Genomic DNA, 20,911 nt, shown 5'->3' on the forward strand with positions numbered 1-20,911 from the left:
ACAGACAGGCAGATACTGTGGATGGATGGATGGATGAATGGATATTTGGATTGATGGACAGACAGGCAGATACTGTGGATGGATGGATGGATGGATATTTGGTTGGACGGAAAGACGGCCAGATACTGTAGAAGGATGGATGGATGGATGGATTGACGGACAGACAGGTAGATACTGTGGATGGATGGATGGATGGATGGTTGGATGGATGGATTGACGACAGACAGGCAGATACTGTGGATGGATGGATGGATGGATGGATGGATGGATGAATGGATATTTGGATTGATGGACAGACAGGCAGATACTGTGGATGGATGGATGGATATTTGGTTGGACGGACAGACGGCCAGATACTGTAGAAGGATGGATGGATGGATGGATGGATTGACGGACAGACAGGTAGATACTGTGGATGGATGGATGGATGGATTGACGACAGACAGGCAGATACTGTGGATGGATGGATGGATGGATGGATGGATGGATGAATGGATATTTGGATTGATGGACAGACAGGCAGATACTGTATGGATGGATAAATGGATGGACAGATACACATTGAATTGAATGAAATTTTAAAGTATAGAAAGACTGAAATAGTATTTCTTGTAAAATGTTTTTTTTTATATATATATATATATTTTTTACAGTGGAACTGCACATTGAGTGAACGTGTTAATTCCACTCAAAGTAACAAAAGAAATCTTGTCATTTTGCCAGTGTAATGAGCACTGAAGGTGTGTTATGAACCTTTAAACTTTTCTTTACCACCCATTTAGAAATGCTGAAGTAAAATAAAACCTCTGAAAAGAACAATTAGAATAAAACAACAAAAGATATGCTTGGTCTTAAAGCTACACGTGGGCTGCTTATTCTGAAGCCAACAGCATGTGCTTACAGCCGATTAATCATGAGAGTGCACGGCCCGGACCCCTTCAAACTTCAGCGAAGCTTCTTTTTAATGTTATTTGTAGCTGCATATATGTCTAATAGTTGTCTTATGTAATCGCTAAAGTGTCAGCATGCCTCAGTAGTTAGCCTTGGGTCCTCGCCGTCATCCAGTGGCACAAATCTAGTTCTGACAGGAGGAGGAAACGCTGCCTGGTGGGAATTATCACACCTCACTGGTGTGGCTGCTCCTCTTTCTGAGAGCTTAGTCAGACTATCCTCATATGAAGAAAAAACAAAACAACACACAGACCTGATATGACCTGCATCCGGCATCTAAATCCTAATCCTTTTTGCTGGGATTGTGCAGTATGCATTATTTAGTGCTACAGGGTCATTTAATCAGTATGAGTCTCACTTCAAGCTTCAGTGGGTGGCAAAATGTAGTCGTTCACGGTTCTGTAAAAAAAAACCTTAGGTGAAAACAGTGGCATTAGCAAAAATAAATACAGTAGAGGAAAAGTAGACAAAAGAAGTGTTTAAGGGCTTATAAAAGAGTCAAGACATTTAATTATACACCATATTTAAGGGCCACATCAACAGGTCATTAAAAATCTCATTTACCAAATTTAGAAAATTAAAGAGGCACTATTAACATAGCCATCAAAATAGACTTGAAATATCATATGAAGGGGCTGTGTACCAAACTATTTCTTTTCTAATCTGAGGAAAGAAATAAATTGTTTCTTAATGAAACGAAAACATTTTCAGAAGCCATTTAATACGGCTAATTGTGCAAGCTCTTGTTATCAAAAGCTAGTCACTTGTTTTATTAAGGAATTGTTGAAGTCTCACACACCCCGTGTATTTCAGCTGCTGGAAAGATAGAGAAAAAAAAAATTAACAGCTGAAGGGCTTCAAAACCATTTGAATGGTTCACTGTTAATTTTAGCGGTGTGAGCAAGTGGCTTCGATTTCCCCAGTGCTTTGTCTGTTCTCTAATGCTTTGTGGTTTTAGAGTTTAAGGTGATTGCAATTTAGCTTCAATTGTTACCTTAGCCCTATTCCAGAATGTAGCATTTAATATTAGACTTTGTCAAATTGCAGAATTACAAGTAATGTCAAGTGTGCTTAATCAATGGATATTTCTTCCCTTTTTGTCTGTTCTATCCTTTGGGCAAAAAAACAAACAAAACAAAACTCTTGCATAGCAGTAAAGCCACCATTCCTGTCATAAAGAAATATTTTGTATGTGATTGTTTTGCAGTATTCATGCTATATCAGAGCACCATTAATCATTCTTGTATGAAATTACTTCTGAAATAGTCAAAAAGTAATATATTTTGATAAATGTAATTGTCAAGGCAGACAATCCGATGATCATAAACACTAACATTAGGGATATGAGCATGTAATATGGCTCAATTTGAAAAGAAAAAATACTTTATAAATTAGTGACATTTCAACTTTTTTATTCTTTGACACTTTTTAAATTGAGACCCACTTCCTAAAATATAGGAAGTTATATATTTTCCTGTAAAGACCATTTTATACTGTGTGAGAAAATGAAGCATGATATAAAAAAGGCTTTTATATTGTAATTATACTAAAGCTAAAGCAAATTATTAAAGTCCCCCTGTAGTCAATCATTTTATCCCTTAAAACTCAGCATTTTTCCTTCTTTATGCCTTAAAATAGCTTGAATGTAACTCTACACCCTTGCCTCATTTAGTATACGTGGATCAATGAATATGCAAATGAGCTCCACCTCCACTCACTCATGCTAGCTCAGAGATTAACTCGCTCAACTGAGGTAAACGCTGCGCAATGGTATCGCTCTTTACACCATCGGACACATAGCGGTAATTAATATGATTAGCCTTTTGCTTGACTATGTTATCAAACAGCTAATAATGTGTCGCTAATGTTACACAAACCATGTTCCCGTTCACTATGTCAGAGTCAGACAGCTGCCTTCTAACAATCAGTATCCTTACAAACACTTTGAACAACTCAGAATGTCGGTGGAGAAAGGCATATAGTTCATCATAATATCGTAAAATACATCGCACACCCGCCATATTGCTAAATCCACACGATTTTTCAAATTAACAGAAAAATATACCGGGATAACCTGGCTTCTCTCGAGACTTCCCTGCTAGTTCGCTGTTAATGTTATGCTAAAGCCCGCCAGCATGTTTACGTGATTGGTTACAAGGTACTTTGTGACGTCACAGACACCAGCAATTTCAAACCGCAGGTTTGAGTTTTAAGGAGAAAATACTTACCAATTGTGTTGACATATGAATTTGCACATGGTTTGTCTTAAAGCATATAAACAACATATAAACAACATTAAAAACTTGATTTTCACCACAGGGGGTCTTTAAAATAATTACTTTGTATTAATTTAAAGTGTATCCTTTTCCTCACTGCTATTAGAGTACAGTTTCATTTAAAAATGTTTTTAATTCATTTCAAATTTATTAGTAAATCGCTTCTGTAATAATGTGTAAATATTGTTTTAGAGCAGCTTAAAGCAGCTGTAATTGCGGGGGTAGGTGTGAAAACTCACTAACGTGGGATGTGACCTCACCTCAAAGAGGAACTTGGCAGGAGTGTCTGTGGAAAAAGCCACAGATGTATAATTGGGATTGTTCACTGTCCATTCGGCATGTTAATCAGCCACGGTTCCTCTGTCCACTTCATTCTGTCATGTCATCCATACGGGCTGACTGCAGTGGTCAATTACTCTGCATTTTAGCCGTCCCCTGCAGTGCATCGTGAATGGCGGTGTAATAAGTCACATGCTTCATTTGGGCATTTAATGAAGGCTGACTGAAAAACAACTGAGTTTATATCAATTATGTTTAGAATGGCATATACAGCTTCTTGCTCTTTAATTGAAGCTTGAGTTTAGTCTGACATTTATTATAAGTAAGTGTATTTGCAGAACATATGTGATGTATTAGGTGTAAATCTACAGAACTGAATGTGGGCAAGGCTTAAGCCAGAAGTATGTAACTGTGAAAACTGTGAAAAGTCAATATTTATTTCCAACAATAATAATAATACTTATTAATTTATTTAACAATTATTTAATTAGCAAATTAATTATTTTTTTATTACAACCTTTATTTTAAATTTGTCACAAACTGGATTTCCACTCATCCTCTCTGACGCCTAACCACGCATACCTGGAACTCATCTAGCCCTCAACACCAGCACTATATAAAGCACACACACTCCCTCAGTGAGATTCTGACCTTGTCTGATGCTACTAACTACTTACCTTACCACTTACCTGCTTAATGTTCCTGACTACCTTGCTAGCTACTGCTGTTACCTCACCCAGGTCGATCTCCAGCCATCCAAGTCATCTTCCAGTCATCACGTCGTCCAAGTCGTCTTCCAGTCATCCCTCGTCTTAACATTGTTTCCTCATGTGTGTGTGCTCCAACGATTCTGTAAGACAAAGACTTAAAGTTAACAATACAAGTCTATCTTCCTCCACTCGCCACCTCGTCCTATCTTTCCTCCACTCACTATGAGCATGAACCACAAAGCCAGAGCCCACCGCAGACCCAGAGGTGAAGCCTGCCAGGTCTGACTGGGTGTGTGAGCTGGAGTGCTGGTGGAGTTTGACCTCGTGAAGTGGAGTTCCATTCATCCTCATACTCCTAGAGTCTCCTCATGTGAACTGCTTGATTCCATGACTCCCTCCTACATTTAAGCCTTGTTGCCACCATTTGTCCCATTCCCAAGTTGTCTTCGTCGCCATTGGCTCTGCCCAGTTCCAAGTCATCCAAGTTGTCGCTGGTCAAGCCCATCTCCAAATTTTCACTTATCAATCCCAGCTCCAAGACTTCGTTGCCCAGCCTCAAGTCTCCTTCATCGTGGATGGTCCCGCCTAGCCTCCCTCTCCCTCCTCCACTGCCAAAGGCACCTGTTCCTCTGCCTCGCCTCCACCGTCTCCCTTCAGCCCCTCAGCTCGTCCAGTGGTTCCACCGTGCTGCTCGGATCCACCTTGGGCTACCCAGTTGTCAGCACCCCGTTGGTGTGTGGATCCCTCAGCTCCACGTCTAGTCTTTGAGCCCTGGACTCCACTTCGGCCCTCCAACCCATTGACTCCACCTTGGCTCAACTCTCCCTGGGCTCCACCATGGTCCATCATCCCTCAGACTTGGCCAGGATCTCTCATCCTTCTGGCTCCACCTTGATCAGTCAGCACCCTGGTTGCACCACGGACTTCCGGTCCTCTGGCTATGCCTCATCCCATCACCTCTTCGGCACCACCGGGCTCTGCCCTCTGGCTCCATCCTTGTCATCACTCCCACACTCTGACCCAACACTGCCTCCATCCCACAAGGCTGTGGTTACGCCTTGACCCTCCAGTCTATTGGTGTCACCCTGGATCTTCAGCTCCTCAGCTCCACCTGGGTCTCCACCCCTATTGGCTCCACCTCAGTCTGTCAGGCTTCTGGTTCAACCTTGGCTCTTCCCTCCATTGGTTCCACCATGGGCCTTTGTCTCAGCACTGCTCTGAATTACACTATGGCCCCTCACTCATTCAACTCCTCCCTGGCTCCTCCCTCCCTTCACTCCCCCTTGGACTGTTCTGTTAGCCCTCTCCTGGTATGTGACAAAATTAAGCTAAAACGCTATATAAATAAGTAAGGTAGGTTTAAAACATCAACAAAGCCATTGAAAAAAGGTTGAAAATACTTACATTTATAAATAATTTTATGAATAATAAAATTATATAAAAAATAAAATATCAAATCCGTATTGTATAATTTATATAATAATTATTATCATTTTATTAATTAAACAATGCAGATTTGATATCATTTTATTATCCATACAATTATTTATTCTTTTTATTACAACCTTTATTTAAAATAAAGCTAAAAAGACAAATGAAAGAATGAATGAATGAACAAAAAAATAGGGTAGGTTTAAAACATTTTTGTATTTTCAATCATAACATTCACTATTGTATTGTAATTCTAAATATGTTCATTCAAATGTTGGCTTATCTTTTTTTTTGGATAATATTTTTTGTTAGAATTCATTATTCGTTTTGTCATTATTTGTGCCTTTTCTAATACGTTTCGGCTTCATGCACATCCCTATGATGCATGACTGTGTGTGAAAGAGAATGTGTAACTGAGAAAGAGAAAGCAAAGAGAGTGGCATCAATAGCCATTTTGTTGCCATATTCTTTGCAGCTTTGAATTCTTCAGAGCATTTATATGAAACGTCACAATCCTTTATGTGCCGCGGCACACAGTTCTAGTCGAAACCTCATCTCTCACTCTCTTTCTTCCCTAGAATGCATGCTGGGATGGAATGATGAATTAGAAGGCACCTATATAACTACACCTGCTCACCCGCTCCATACATCACAGCTTTCTGGTGCAGTTACAGGAAGCGTCTTATCTGCCTTCCTATGTAGTTCTCTCTCCCCATAAAGTATTCTTCCACTGCTCTGCATAGCTGCCCACTCACCTCCTCCCAATTGATTTTTTTTGGGCTGTGTTCACCTGCCTCAGAGTGCCAGAGCAATGCGTTGATTCAGCAGCACTCTCCTAGTGGAAAGGCCATGGAGTATCTATGGCAACAGTGAACCCAAAGCTCTTCATAACAGTGACAATTTTCTTCAGCTTTAGTTCCTCCTCCGGCTCTCCGTGTCTCTTTCCCCGTGTATTTTTGCGTCCCGTCCAATATGTCAGCTGGCTCTCCTGTCTCCCGGTCTTGCCGCCAAATTCTCAGCCTCGTGGGACTTAATGGGCTCATTAAACGGCAGGCTACCTGTTGCTGTCGGCTCACAAAACCCACCGCCATCATTAAGATCAAACGTCGATTCCACCCGGAGGGGTCACAATGCTGAACATTTAAGAAGGTAAAAGAGGTCTTTGATGAGAATCACCCCCAAACTCGTTCCCTTAAAGTGATATCCAGTTGGCTGGTGGTCGAGGCATAATAGGTTATGGAGTGGATGTGGAAAGTCTGTGAAAAAGTTGTAATTAGATCTTTCAGGGCTCCAGAGAGATGGGCAGGATGATGGAAATCAAAACTTGGATTAGGCGCGTATATCTCCTCCCCATTATGGCCATGTTTCATGAGGCATACTTCCATTAAAGACATGAATCTACCTGTAAATGATCAAATGGAGAAAGATTAGAGCTCTTACGCTTTGTAGCACCTGCTCACCAATCTATTTACTCGGACCAATTATGCCAATAAAAAGTCGAGGAATCTAATAGAAAAGTACGATTTGCTTGTTCTTCCTGGCTCCAGGAGCCATTACACGAATGGAGTTTGTTAGATATTTATCACATTTCACAACACAGAGCAAGAGATCTTTGGCTAAAAGGCATCTTTCTGAAGGCAAAATCCATTTGAGATGTCGAGCGCTCAGGTTATTCTATCCGTACGCTGTTGATTTTTTACCGAGTTTAAACTCATTATGCTACCCGAGGGGAGCTCAAAGCACTGTGCGGCTGATAAATTCAGCCTCTTCTCCAAGGCTTTTCTCTCCATCTCCAACGCACCACTCTGGCAAGTGGAAGGAAAACGCACAAAGTTCTGTGGCCGAGCAGTTTTTCCTGCCCTACGCTGTCAGAAAACGAGCAAGAGATCTTTTTTTACATCAAAAAAGATAGATCGCTTTGGCTATGTAACCCAACCTGATCAAGCTAGTGTCCCGTGTGTGTTAGAATACAAATGAAGCGGCCGCACCAACCAGAGATGGTTTACCTCTGGCCTGCAAGGACAGAATGTGATTTCAAAGTCGTTACGATTTTTGTGTGTGTGTGTCTGTGCATTAAAGACAGCCTGCAGAGAATTCCAGAACCAGACGGATTTGCTTGACCTTGCGTCGGATGAGAAAAACACAGGCTTCGCTGCGCTTCCTGTCGCATTTTGTCCAGAAATTTATTCATCAAATGTGAGAATGAGCTGAACTCCTCCCACTGCCCACTCATTTTCACAGCGTTGACATATTGGGTTGTTGATATCAGCGGGGCCGTGCGCAGCGGATACAGGTGGCAAACGCTCATTGATTAGTTGGTTCATCAGGGTCAGGGAAATCTAGAGGTGCCAATGCAAAAGCTCTCTTATTACTCATTACTCTTATGACTGGGTCAGGATAATTTAGCTCTAAAAACATGACAACACAACACAAGCCAAATTCCAGGTGCATGCATAGGCTGGTTTGAGTAGTGTATGTAGAGAGGTTGGAGAGTAATACATTCATGAATCAAATTACTCAAATGAAATTAATCAATTTGCAAGTGTTTGCAAAAGGTTTGGTGTACTACAGTTAAACCATTTGGTTTATTAGATGCTTCAGCCATGACTTATTCACGATACAGCACTAGCCTCGAGTATCTTATTGCTTTTATAAAACGGTTTCCACACAATACAAATATTAAAGCCAAAAATATGTATCAATGCAACTTTCATGAATTAAACTTTCACCAAAAGCCTTCCTTCCACCCGAAAAAACAGCAACAGAAGTTACATTATTACGCCATTAGATGGCGGCAAAGACTGTCTTTATGAGTGTGTCAGTCAGTAGACTTTTACATTGAAAAGACTGAATTGTTGTGAACACGGAACAAGATGCAACTGACAAATGCTATGACTAGCACTGTCAGTCATGGGAAAACCCCTTAACTGTTAAAAGGACGAGATAATACATCAGACATTTAAACAGATTTTTTATTATGAACATAGGACTGACCTGAAGGAAAATGCTAAATCTGAATGCAGGTAATAAACTTGCTCACTCAATCCTTTTCTCACAATACTCTTCTACATAATACAGTAAGCTTCAATGAACAATAACAATTGAGAACATACAGTTTACGTTGCTAAGAGTGGTTGATAAGGGTGTTGTGTAGTGAAGCGGTCATAGCCATTTTTTATCGTGAATAAAACACAGCTATTGCCCTGTTGCTAACTAAAACTTAGATTTCAATTAAATTATTATTATTATTACCAAATTTGTGTAGTATAAAATATATATATTTTTAAGTTCCACTAAAATAATCTTCGAGTTGTTTACTTAAATGTTTTGAGTATTCTGAACTTATTGGGTTTTATAACCACTGCATCAAAATAATTAAAAAATAAGAAACAATACATATGGTAAACAATAGTTTTAAGTACAGTGGACTTAAACGTTAAATAAAATTGACGTTTTTTAGTTTGACTTAATTGTTACTTATAGTTATTGTTTACTTTAAAAATTTGAGTTGCTTTACTTAAATTTTTTGAGGTAATAGGTGTCTACAATAATTTTGAGTATTCAAACTTATCGGGTTTTACAGTGTGCTGTAATGATGACATAAACATTACTGATATGTTAAAATTATAAATATAAACAATATGTTTAGGTAAGCAAATCATTTTTAATAATTTTAATTGATTATATTTTATATTTAATGATATATTAGTTTCAGAACAGTTACTTTTTTAAAAATATTTTGATTTTTAAATGTCTTTAAAATAATAATAATAATATAAAAGTTACACATTTATTTAAAAGTAGTCTGAACATGTTAAATAGATGTCTGTGTCTGTGTGAGAGAGAAAGAGTAACATTTTATTTAATTTATTAATTTATTTTTATATTTAATAATACTACATATGTTTCATAGCAATTATGCTTTTAATTATTTTATTAATAATAATAATAATAATAATAATAATAATAAAATGGATTTAATTATCTGCTGTAACGATGACAAACATTTTTTATTTGTTAAAATAATAAATATAAATAAAATGTTTAGGTTAGCAAATAATTTTTAATCACTAATATTTAATATATTTATACATAGTTTCAAAGCAATTACTTAAATAAGTTGTTTTTAAATATAATAATAATAATAATAATAATAATAATAATAAATATTATTATTAAATTTAAAAATCAAATGATTTATGTTATTGCTTTGAAACTATATATAAATATTATATATGAATATAATATATTAAATATTACAGTGATTAAAAATTATTTGCTAAACTAAACATATTGTAATAATAATAATAATAATAATAATAATGATAATAATTTACTTATGATTATAATTTACTTTTTTCTCTTTGTGACTTGGGCTGAACACCCATTGTAGCCAAGTAATCTGACAAATGTTTACACTGATTATGTACTTAGAGTAAATATCTAAAAAAAATTATTAAGAAAACAGATTCAGCCTTCACTCATTGATAAATCTAGGACTTAAAATCACTGCAGCATTTACTGTGTTGCTTTATTTCATATTGACTGAATTCATTGAGAATACTCAGTATATTTTCCAACCTTGGTGAGGATTATACCATTTCAGCACCACGGACAGGGCCAGAAAGAGGCAGCCCAACTGTGCTGTTTTGCTGGTGCCAGGAGCCTGCTAGGAGCCAGTTGACCCCTGTGTGACAGCATAAACAAGATTTAGTAGGAGCTCAATATATGCCATGCTGCCTCTCCACCAATCTTGTGTCATTAAAAAAAAGTCTCTCTGTCTGCTGAAGGATCCATGCTTTTCCAAAATAACTTGGTGGTGAGGAAGTCTTATCCTCATACAACTGCAAATAACTTTGAGTTGAGGGTGAGATGTGTTGACTGAATATCACCATAGAGTTTGCCCCGATTCAGTCTCAGTATTTAGCCAGCGGGCTGAGAGCTGTGTTTCAGAAACCCGTTTATGGTCGCAAAGGACGCTTTTAATTTCAAAACCAACTCTCTTCTCTCCCAGATTCATTACAGTTTGATGATATCAAATGATTGCCCCCCACTCCAAAAACAATAGGCTGCTGACTCCCCTTGGCATCAGATCCAAATCTGATGTCTCACTCCTGCAGAAATCGATATGAGTCATTTTGCTGGAACATGTCTGACTCTAACCATATTCTTTTGAACAGAGAGATGCACTCTGGTTTCATTCAGAGTTACGATGAAAGGCACTGAGTGGAAAACTATTCCAGAAAAGCTCAAATTCTGCTCACTGTTCCTCAGGATTCATTTGCACTTCTTTTACTATCCACCAATCACCGTCACTGAGCTCTGATACAGAGCAGACACTTTTTCAACTTTAAACACAGCTCGCTTCTGGTCTCCTATCTGACTTTTCCGGCAAATAAACAACACTGCCCCACCTTTTAGCTGCCTATGGATCACCCTATCTCTGCCAGCCTGTCTCTTATTGGTTTCATACATTTTAATAAGATGCCAGCGTTGCGTTTTCCCGTGTTAAATGTGGCAGATCCTCTTTCTGTCTTATCATTTTCTTATTTAAATCTGACATGGCTGAATGCGCAGCGCTATACGGAGAGGCAACAGTCTTTAAGGTGATTTATCACGCAGCAAAAGCAAACTCAGCCAAAGGCAGGTGAGGACAGCAGAACAAAAGATACACAACAACAGGCAGGTCTGAATGGAGAGATTTCTTTCAGTCTGCAGTACGACTTCACTCTCTTGCAAGTACAATGTGTCTCGATTGCTGCACATTCAGCTGCCGTTTTTCAAAACGACTCTCAGCCTTTTGCGGCTGATGCACCAGGTGGTTTTGGATATTTGGTTATATGACTGATACAACAGCAGGGTGACTACATCCCCCACCCACCTTCATCCTCAAACAACCCTGGATACACACGGGACAGGCTTTATGCAGTGCTGGAAGCAAGCAGTAATCACAAATGGAAGCATTATCATTTTGATTAATGCACCGGTGGATTACAACTTGCCCCTTTCACTAATCACCCAGTCTGTGTCTGTGTGCCCACTGTGCCTTTGCCCCAGGCCTACCATCCACTGTACCCATCAGAGAGTGCCTTTTTTTTTTGTGTGTGTGTATATATATATATATATATATATATATATATATGTATGTATATATAAATACTATACAGTACTGTGCAAAAGTTTTAGGCCACCATTAGATGTTGTTTAAGCAATGGTATCATGACCATATATAATTATTTCTGTCTCTTTATTAGAATATAACCAGAAAATACAAAAAAAAAAAAAAAAAAAAAAAAAAAAATTGTATGCAGTATTAAAAACAGAAAAAAAGGAAAGAAAGAAAGAAAGAAAGAAAGAAAGAAAGAAACTGAAAAAACAGCTTCTATAGGCTAAAATGGCAAGTATTTAGTGACCTCCCCTTACACATGAGCAATAGCAGGAACTTGGCTCTTATTAAACCTAAATGGAATGGAAAAGGACTGGAAGGCCAAGAAAACTTTCAAAATCTGATTTTTCAGTTTCTCTGAAAGAAGTTTCTCAGAGTTTCTTTTTTGAGAAACTGGAAGAAATCCAGGAGGTCACACTAACTTTTTTTTTTTTTTTTACTTTTTTTTTGTACATATTTCCTGTATTTTCTGTTTCTGTTTATCTTAGTAAAGACATAAATATAAATATGGATGGTCATTAAAACATTTATAAAACAACAAAGCTGGTAGTGGCTTACCACACACACACACACTACCGTTCAAAAGTTTTAGGTCAAATTTTTGTTGTTGTTCAAAGACGTTTTATTTAGCAAGTAGACATTAAATTGATTAAAAGTGACAATAAAGATATTTATAGATGTATAGATAAAGATTTCTGTTTAAAGGATTAGTTCACTTTCAAATTAAATTTACCCTAAGCTTTACTCACCCTCAAGCCATCCTAGGTGTATATGACTTTCTTCTTTCTGATGAACACAATCTGAGAAATATTAATAAACATCCTGACGCATCCAAGCTTTATAATGGCAGTGAACGGGACCAATGAGTTTGAGCTGAAGAAAGTGCATCCATCCATCATAAACATGTACTCCACATGGCTCCTGGGGGTTAATAAAGGCCTTCTGAAGCGAAGCGATGTGTTTGTGTAAAAAAATATCCATATTTAAACAAGTTATGAAGGAAAATATCTAGCTTCCACTAGACTGCCTTCCATATTCAAATTACGTAGAAAGTGTAAACTGGTGTCGCGTCAGTTACACTTTTTCCGTAAGTTGAATAGGGAAGGCGTAGGACGTAGCGTAAGTGTTTTAAACTGCAAGAGTTTTACACTTTCTTCGTACGTTGAATACAGAAGGCAGTCTGGTGGAAGCTAGATATTTTACTTCATAGCTTCGCTTCAGAAGGACTTTATTAACCCCCCGGAGCCGTGTGGAGTACGTTTATGATGAATGGATGGATGTGGATGGAAGTACTTTCTTTACCTCATACTCATTGGTCCCGTTCACTGCCATTATAAAGATGCTCGGATGCATCAGGATATTTATTAATATTTCTCAGATTATGTTCATCAGAAAGAAGAAAGTCATATACACCTAGGATGGCTTGAGGGTGAGTAAAGCTTGGGTATTACTGTATTTTTGAACAAATAAATGCAGCCTTGATGAGCATTAGAGACATCTGAAAAAATCTTATCGACCCCAACCTGAATTTTGACATAAATAATCAATTCAAAGCCAATTTTTAACCAATTTTACATGACCAGCCCTAAACTGCCAATACTATAACTAAAATAAAAAAATAAAAATAAAAAATCTGAAATTAGAAAACTCACTGGTAGAGTAAAACTAAAGACATGATAAATAAAACCAAGATGAACTGAAATATAAAACAGAAGCTACAGATTCTATGAAACCCCCCCTCACAGCAGATATACAACCTGTAAGTTACAACAATTAGCATTTTCTCAGCAGCAGGTACAGTTACAGAGTGCCTATTAGTGAGTTGTGCTGGTTATTTATAGCCTTTCTCCCTCCTGCTGTAAGGAAATGTACTCACAGAGGGAGGAAAGAGGAAGTCGAAAGGAGAAAGTGAGGGATGCATGCAGCCTCTGCAGTGACCCCTGGGTGCCGGGAGCAGGTCCGCTTCTCAAAGCCCGCCGGAGGCGGATCAGTTATTACACCAGCGCCTGCCTGGCATGCCACACTACACTTGAGGCGATGCCGGCACATGCTGCAGCCTTTCATCTGAAGCCTCTCTGCGTCTCCCCAAACATCTGGCCGCACGTTTGTCCTACATTGTGCCTGGAAAATGAACAATTTGCTTGCCGGTGGCTGCCTTTGAATGACAGCAAAGACAACATATGGGAGAGTGTCAGGATGGCAGGAAGATCTCACAAGCCTATTTAATGTGCTCACTACTGTACAGAACCCCAGCAGAGACTGGGCCGGACTGTCATCGCAAAGCTGTCATCCACAGTAATTGTGGTGGTCGATACAGTAGTATGTGTTATTACGGCCACCATGATTTAAAGTGAGATTTGTGGATCGGGGCTTTTTGTCTGTGGCCTTGAATTCTCCAAGTGAGGAGAGCGAGCGCTGTAATTGACATTGTTTGGAGCTCTTAGTAGATATTAGAAGTTGAGGTGGTTTGCTGAATGCTGAAGCTTTCATCATGCTTCCGTTGAAATGTAGCTTTTAGTTGCAGTGGGTGGAATGAATCACGGCAGAGGTCAGGTCAGTGATCCACTTTTAATGACTGCAGTGTATTAATGTGAAAAGTGCATTAAAAACATTCAATGGCTCGTCTAGCACAAAATAGAGCATGCCAATTAACACATGCCATATTTATGAAAGGATACGAGACAGAATGACATGGAGCAAGATTAGAGAGGACGATTCTCGCCTTTGTGAATTAAAAAAAAAAAAGTGAATTTTTTGCAAGGAATTCCACAGTTTATTTATGAGCATGTCATGTGATCTGTGACAGGCTATACTTTTCTAATGGTGAAATTGCAATTTATTTGATTTTTAATAGAATGAATTTCTTTCAGAAGTATATGAGAAATAGGTGTATAATAACTATTATTGCAACATGTGCATAGGGTATGAACTAGTGATATAGGCTGGATTTCCCGAAACCTTCTTAACTCTACGTCGTTCTTAAATTGTACCTTAGCGTTAATATGTGTTTCCCGAAACACTCTTAGTTAAGTATACCTACTGTAAGTCATTCGTTCATAAGGTTTGTCTGGATCACTCTTAGTTATACCTTATCACTGTTGACAGGCTATACAAATATAATTCTGAAGTTGTAATACACCTATGCAGTGTTCAATTAGGATAAATGGCAAAGAATAAAATGCAAAGACTCACTGCTAAATTCAAATGTTCTTTGGCGCTGAGCTAGAGACACACGCGCTTCGCACTTGTCATATATCACAACTATTCAGTGTTTTTAACCACATCAGGTTTATTTTAGGATTTCAGACATTTAAATACACATTCGAATGAAGTACTAGGCTATATTCAAAAGATATTTATAGTTTGTTAAATCAAATTCCATATACTGATGTCTACGGAAGCTGCAATAATAACCCTTTCAATTATATAATTTGATTTTAATTAAGTGTTAATTTAGTTAATTTAATTAAGTGTTTTATTTGTATCAGATACACATTGTGTATGAAAGAATAAAGTTTATTCTTCTCCCAGTTCACCGGCTACACACTTCTATGTATTTCGGGAAAAAATTTGTAAATCCGACAGCTCTGAATTGCGGTGCCAACTCATCGCGTGACAAAACACATTCACTTCCACATATTTTACAATTGGAATATATCATAAAATTTATGATATAGTTAACAAGTTTGTGAATATTTTGGATAAAAAAGGAAAAACGATATGAACGCGATACCTACATATCTGTCAGCTTCACGACATGTCTCCAATGAATTAATACGTTCTAAAATAATGTTTTAAAATAACGATCGCCTTATACTCATGCTGGGGCTCAGCTAGAATATAAAGCCCTTGGAAATATAGATAAATTACAATATGGATTTAGTTTGCAATTTGGATTACTTTTATAAGATCCCATGAGTCCTAATAAATGCAATTTCTACTTCTGAAGTGATTCTTTTTTAAAGATCACCGCTTTTTCACATAACACAGTGAAGCAGCCCAGGATTTTCCAGGATTTTTTGATGAATTGAAATTTCAAAACAACAGCATTCATTTGGAACTGAAATCAAACTATATAAAAGTCTGTCACTTTTGATCAATTTAATGCATCGTTGCTAAATAAAGGTATTAATTTCTTAACAAACAATTTTTAGGTTTTCTAATCAAGCACTAAACAGACTAAATGCTTACAGCCAATGGAATGCTTTTGAGTCCAAGGGAGGCTTGATTCAACTGATGGACAAATTTGTTCATGACAGCGGCATCGGTTTTATATTTAACTCTCTCAAAGGGATATTGAGGACATTAGTACAGTAAATTGCCTCTCATCAAGTGATTCAGAACATGCTGTGGCATGTGTGGAACCCGCCCAGCTGTGACGCTGCAATCACATGATTTGGGGTCTTCCTACTGGCGAATGATGCCACAGCACAAATGCACAGACACTAATATGTCTCAATACAGAAACTATACTGTGAAATCTAGTAGCTGGATTGCATCACAAAATGTTTAAAGTATGTTTTCAACGAGGTCTAGAGTGAGTGAATGTAAAGTTTTGCTTTTGCTGCACAAGCTATGAAAGAGAATATTAAATGTGGAACTCTTTTTTCATTGTATGTGAGTGTGGAAAGTATTTGTTGGGCAATAAGACAGCCAAAACTGAGCAATAATGTTGAAAGTTATATCAGGCAGAGCCAACACATTCTGAAAATTAAATTATGATAAGGTAATGCATTTTATTGTAAAAATATTCAAATTGTTATATTTTACTTATTAACCAGATTGTATGCCTTATGAGATATGAGTATAGATGAAATGCAGCCTATGAAAGTAGGCTCTCAAGGGGACTTTAAAGTTAGTGCTTGCTTAGGGTTTCATTACACTGCAGGGGAGGGTCAGTTGTCTCTATTGATATAGACCTGTTTGCTGAAACACTGACATATTCCCAAGAGACCTATTAGTAAAACCCCATTTCTGCTAGTAGGGGAGACTGTAGAGTGTTGTAAGATATTTAATCAATTAGAAATGAGCTACAGGGGTGAAATCACAGTCATGTGACCATTGTGTAAAATAAATTGTATAAGGAAGTATAATTCCATGTCAGCAAATTAAAAAATTCTTGATTGACCAGTGTACTCAACACTAATTTAAACATGTTTATGGATAAGTAATACATTTCTAATTCACTTTAATTTGAAGCAGATGAATATGGAAATATTATATCAAATTTTGAGGCTCATGGTGAAAAAACTGGCATAGACATTTCAACAAAATATTACAACACTCCCTGGTCTCTGCTAGTTATCAGGCAGTGTCATCTTCAAATAGATATTCCACCTAAGCATCTCAATGTCAGCATTCTTTATCAGATTAGATAAAAAACACAACCTATGTGACCGAAATGCCGTTATGTGTTTTAAAACAGATGCACTTGGGAAAGATTTTTAATGTCCCTTTAAAAATATCTCGAGTAAGAGCGTTGCAGTTCCTTTACCTGCCGCAAGGGGCGTCTTTGCTCCACTTTTGAGGCGCTCACATTCAGTTCCTCTCCCGTACTGAGGGCAAGTGGAGATATCGGCATTTTATCAACCCGCGAACCCACAATCGTGAGGAACGAGGGTAAAAAAACCCCTCTCTAGTCTTTTACCTTCATTGCGACACCTAAAGACTGCACCGGGATGTGTTTTTTTCTGATGAGACGACGGATTGTGGATTAACATCAGTCTTAAAACTGCATTAGGGAAATCATATGCTGTTTTACTCTGCAAAATAGTTGGACCGAATCATGTCGCTGTCACAAATGTTTCTTGCTTGAGCTTTCCCTTCGTTTGGATTGTATTTTTCCCTCCTCCTGCCTTCATTAGTGGGAGACGCACTCTGGAAATGTAGGAAATGGCAAAGAGTATTGGAAATAGAGCTACATGGTAATTATGTGGATCATTTTATCTATCTCGCGAGCTTCTTGCGTTGTTTGTTTGTAAACGAGACTGTCGTGTTTTGTTTATTATATAATTGAAAATATAAATGTTCTAACATGGAAGAGAAAGGGAAACTTGTGCATTTGGCTGGATTGTAGGATTTTAGGACTCAAATAAAACTGCTCTAAATGTGAAATTATACAGAAAATGAGCTTTCAGCATCTAGTTAACTTATAGTGTTCATAAACCGTGATCATCAGAAAGGAATTAACTGGGATTGTGACGTGCTGTAACTTAAATAAGGATTTTAATACAATCTGCAACCCTTAAAGATCCATTGGCAAGAGTCAGATGTATTTAAAGTGTAGTGCTCACCCGTCAACTTGTATGGGAATTATTCTGTTTTGATTAAGGTGATTCTCATTTTACCTCCCTTAATTATAATTAATCCGACAAATTAGTCGAGCTCATATTAATTGACTGATAATGAGGTCTTGAAGGAACCTCTGACTCAGACGGCTTTGACGTCGCGATTTTGTATGGAAACGCAAGTGTGCGCGTGCATCGCCTGTTTTGGGATTTTTTTATTCGATGCATATCATACTGAGTGATGGAATGGCTTTTTTTGGATATCATTGTGCATTAATACTGTACGGTCGAGGTTAGAGGGGTGATTTGGTGGGCAACTTGTGCAGATCTCATGGCGTAATGATAGAAATGCCGGCGTGATGATCAAGCAAACTTGCCATTCATGGTCGACACGACTGCGTTTGTATAAACGGCAGAAAATTCGACGCTTAGATGTTTGCTGTTGTTGGGCTTTTTGGACGAGATGTGTTTTAAGTTCGAGCGCTTTTTGAAACCTTTCTGTATTTTAAATAGCTCACTTAAAAATTAAAAATGTCATTATTTACTCTCAATCCTGTTGTACCAAATGCGTATGACTTACTTTCTTCTGTGAAACGGGAAATGTCAGTCAGAATGAGTCGCCATTCACTTTCACTGCGTCTTTTCTGCATGCAATGAAAGTGAATGGTGACTGAATCTGTCATTCAGATAAACGTCTTTTCTGTTCTACGGAAGAAAGTCATACGAGTTTGGAACAACGCAAAGGTGAATAAAATGCTTTAAATGATTTTCGTTTCGTCGAAGTGAAATATTCCTTAAACGTTAGAAATGATTTCATGACACCCCAGCGTCAAATTTAGCTCTTTTTTTTTTTTCGACCAGTAGAATACTTCACGTAAAACTTGTCAGTTGTCGGGGCATTTTGGTCAGTTTAATTTAGCTAAACATATTTCGAGGTAAAGACGTCGTTTACGTATTCAAATATGTTAAAATATCGCCTCAGTGAAATAAATGTCTTATAATAAAGGTAGTCCATATTGCCATACATAGTCATTTTGTCAGAAAACTAACCGTGTTGTGGAAGCTTTTGTGTGTTTCTCCTGCCTGTCTGAAGACCAGGTACCAAATGTGTACAGGGGAGGGAGCCAGTCCATAAATAATGGAGGCTTTGACTCTTCCTGCTAATGTTGCTTCGTGGCTTCTGATAAATGAAGACAACCGCCCCCAAGGCCCATTTGTGCCTTCACACGAACACGTTTTATGTACTCCGCCATCCTCAAAAAAGTTTTTTCTTATCCCTTTGCTCCAAATTCTGTGTAAAGCCGCAATGCCAAATACAAGGCAAAGTAAAATATGCTGTCCTGATGCTGCTTTGATTGTGTAAATGAAATGCACCATCAGTGCAGCCTAAAACTTTTCTGATCTCATAAGAAAGCTTATATTTTGTCAGATTTATTAGCCTATTTTATATTTCTACTTATTTCATGTTTGTATATGCATATTTTTTTTTTTTTTTTTACACATTTCTGAAAATGTGTTTTCTGAATAATGGTGTCTTAAAATAGTATGTAAATGCTTTTTTTTTTTTTTTTTTTTTTTTTTCTTCCCGAGGTGTATATGCAGATGTGCTGCCATAGCAGCATAAAGATGGCAAATGTCTTTAAGTCCTTTAAGCTTAGTTGCTGTCAGGATACTTAGTGGTGTCACCCAAAAGTTTACTCTGTGATTGGTTGGAAAGTCTTTCCATTTACTGAGTTGACATTAAACCTTTGTCGGTTACATGGTGATTAATTACCAGGGCTTTGTTCTGCCTTCATTGATGCTCTTCATTATGTGATATGAGGATTACTTCATAATCAGCAGGCAGAGCGTATACGTCACTGTTTGAAAGCATAAAGGGGAAAGGGATATGAGTGTGTGTTTGTGTGTGTTTGGATGCTGAGTGGTCGTCTCTGTAATATTCCTACATTTTACCATGGCCAAATGGGAGTTGTGTTGATTTATGTTCTGAAAGTAATATTGAGTCGTGATCTTGATGTGAACTGTCAGATTGAATTTCTTACAGTATACATTATGTATCTACAGATGTATATTGAAGGTCTGCTATTATAACACTGTGATTTCTCTCTGAGGTTTATAATCATCTGAGACTGAATAGTATCTTTTCAGGGAATATCATAATTGCTGCTGTATGCCTAGTTGTTTGGACAAAAGCCACCACCACTGTGAAAACTCTCTATCTTTAAAGAGAGATGCAGCAAGATTGTATGTGGCAGATAACATGACGACATTGTCTGGTCACACTGTTGTGTTTTTGGTCAGTTTTTGTTCTTTACCTTTAAAGGTGCACTAAGTAAATCAATTAAACCTCAACAGTATGTATGACAGACGTTAAAGAATGTATACTCGTATGAGATGAAGACTATATAAGAGTCTTTAGAGGAAAAAAAACACATCATATTCCACATAAGGGTGGTGGTCCACCTTCATGATGATAATACTGTAATCTACACAGCATTTATGTAACATCTCTAAGTCATAAATTATGTAATACAATAAATAATAAGGGGGTCTTGAACAGGTATATCAGTCGTGATTTATAACTAAAATTCATTGAAGTAAAGATTTATTAGTGGTATTCTTAAATACTCAACATATAGCATTAATGTGTGGTCTCAATATCAATAAACCAATAAAGATTATGTAAATATTGATAAATATTTGTTTTAAACCAATTTCCAGTCTATTTTTCATGGTAAGATCACATGACCAGCTGAATATTTCTAACTTTATCTCTGTAACTTCCCTATTATTGGACACATTTGGTAGGAC

General features: G+C 37.5%; 1 protein-coding gene across 7 annotated transcripts in view; it reads left to right on the top strand.

Moving 5' to 3' along the window:
* nlgn1 (neuroligin 1) overlaps positions 1-20,911 on the top strand; it is a 322,087-nt gene that overhangs the window by 42,947 nt on the left and 258,229 nt on the right. For 5 of the 7 annotated variants that reach the window (XM_051912619.1, XM_051912625.1, XM_051912624.1 and 2 more), the window contains exon 1: positions 17,351-17,737. The exons of the other annotated variants lie outside the window; for them this stretch is intronic. The gene's annotated coding sequence lies outside the window, so the exon portion shown is untranslated. Of the gene's footprint in view, positions 1-17,350; positions 17,738-20,911 lie in introns of those variants that run through there. 7 annotated transcript variants of the gene reach the window in all.

Source organism: Ctenopharyngodon idella, chromosome 11 (assembly GCF_019924925.1).
Source record: "Ctenopharyngodon idella isolate HZGC_01 chromosome 11, HZGC01, whole genome shotgun sequence".
Taxonomy (NCBI): Eukaryota; Metazoa; Chordata; class Actinopteri; order Cypriniformes; family Xenocyprididae; genus Ctenopharyngodon; species Ctenopharyngodon idella.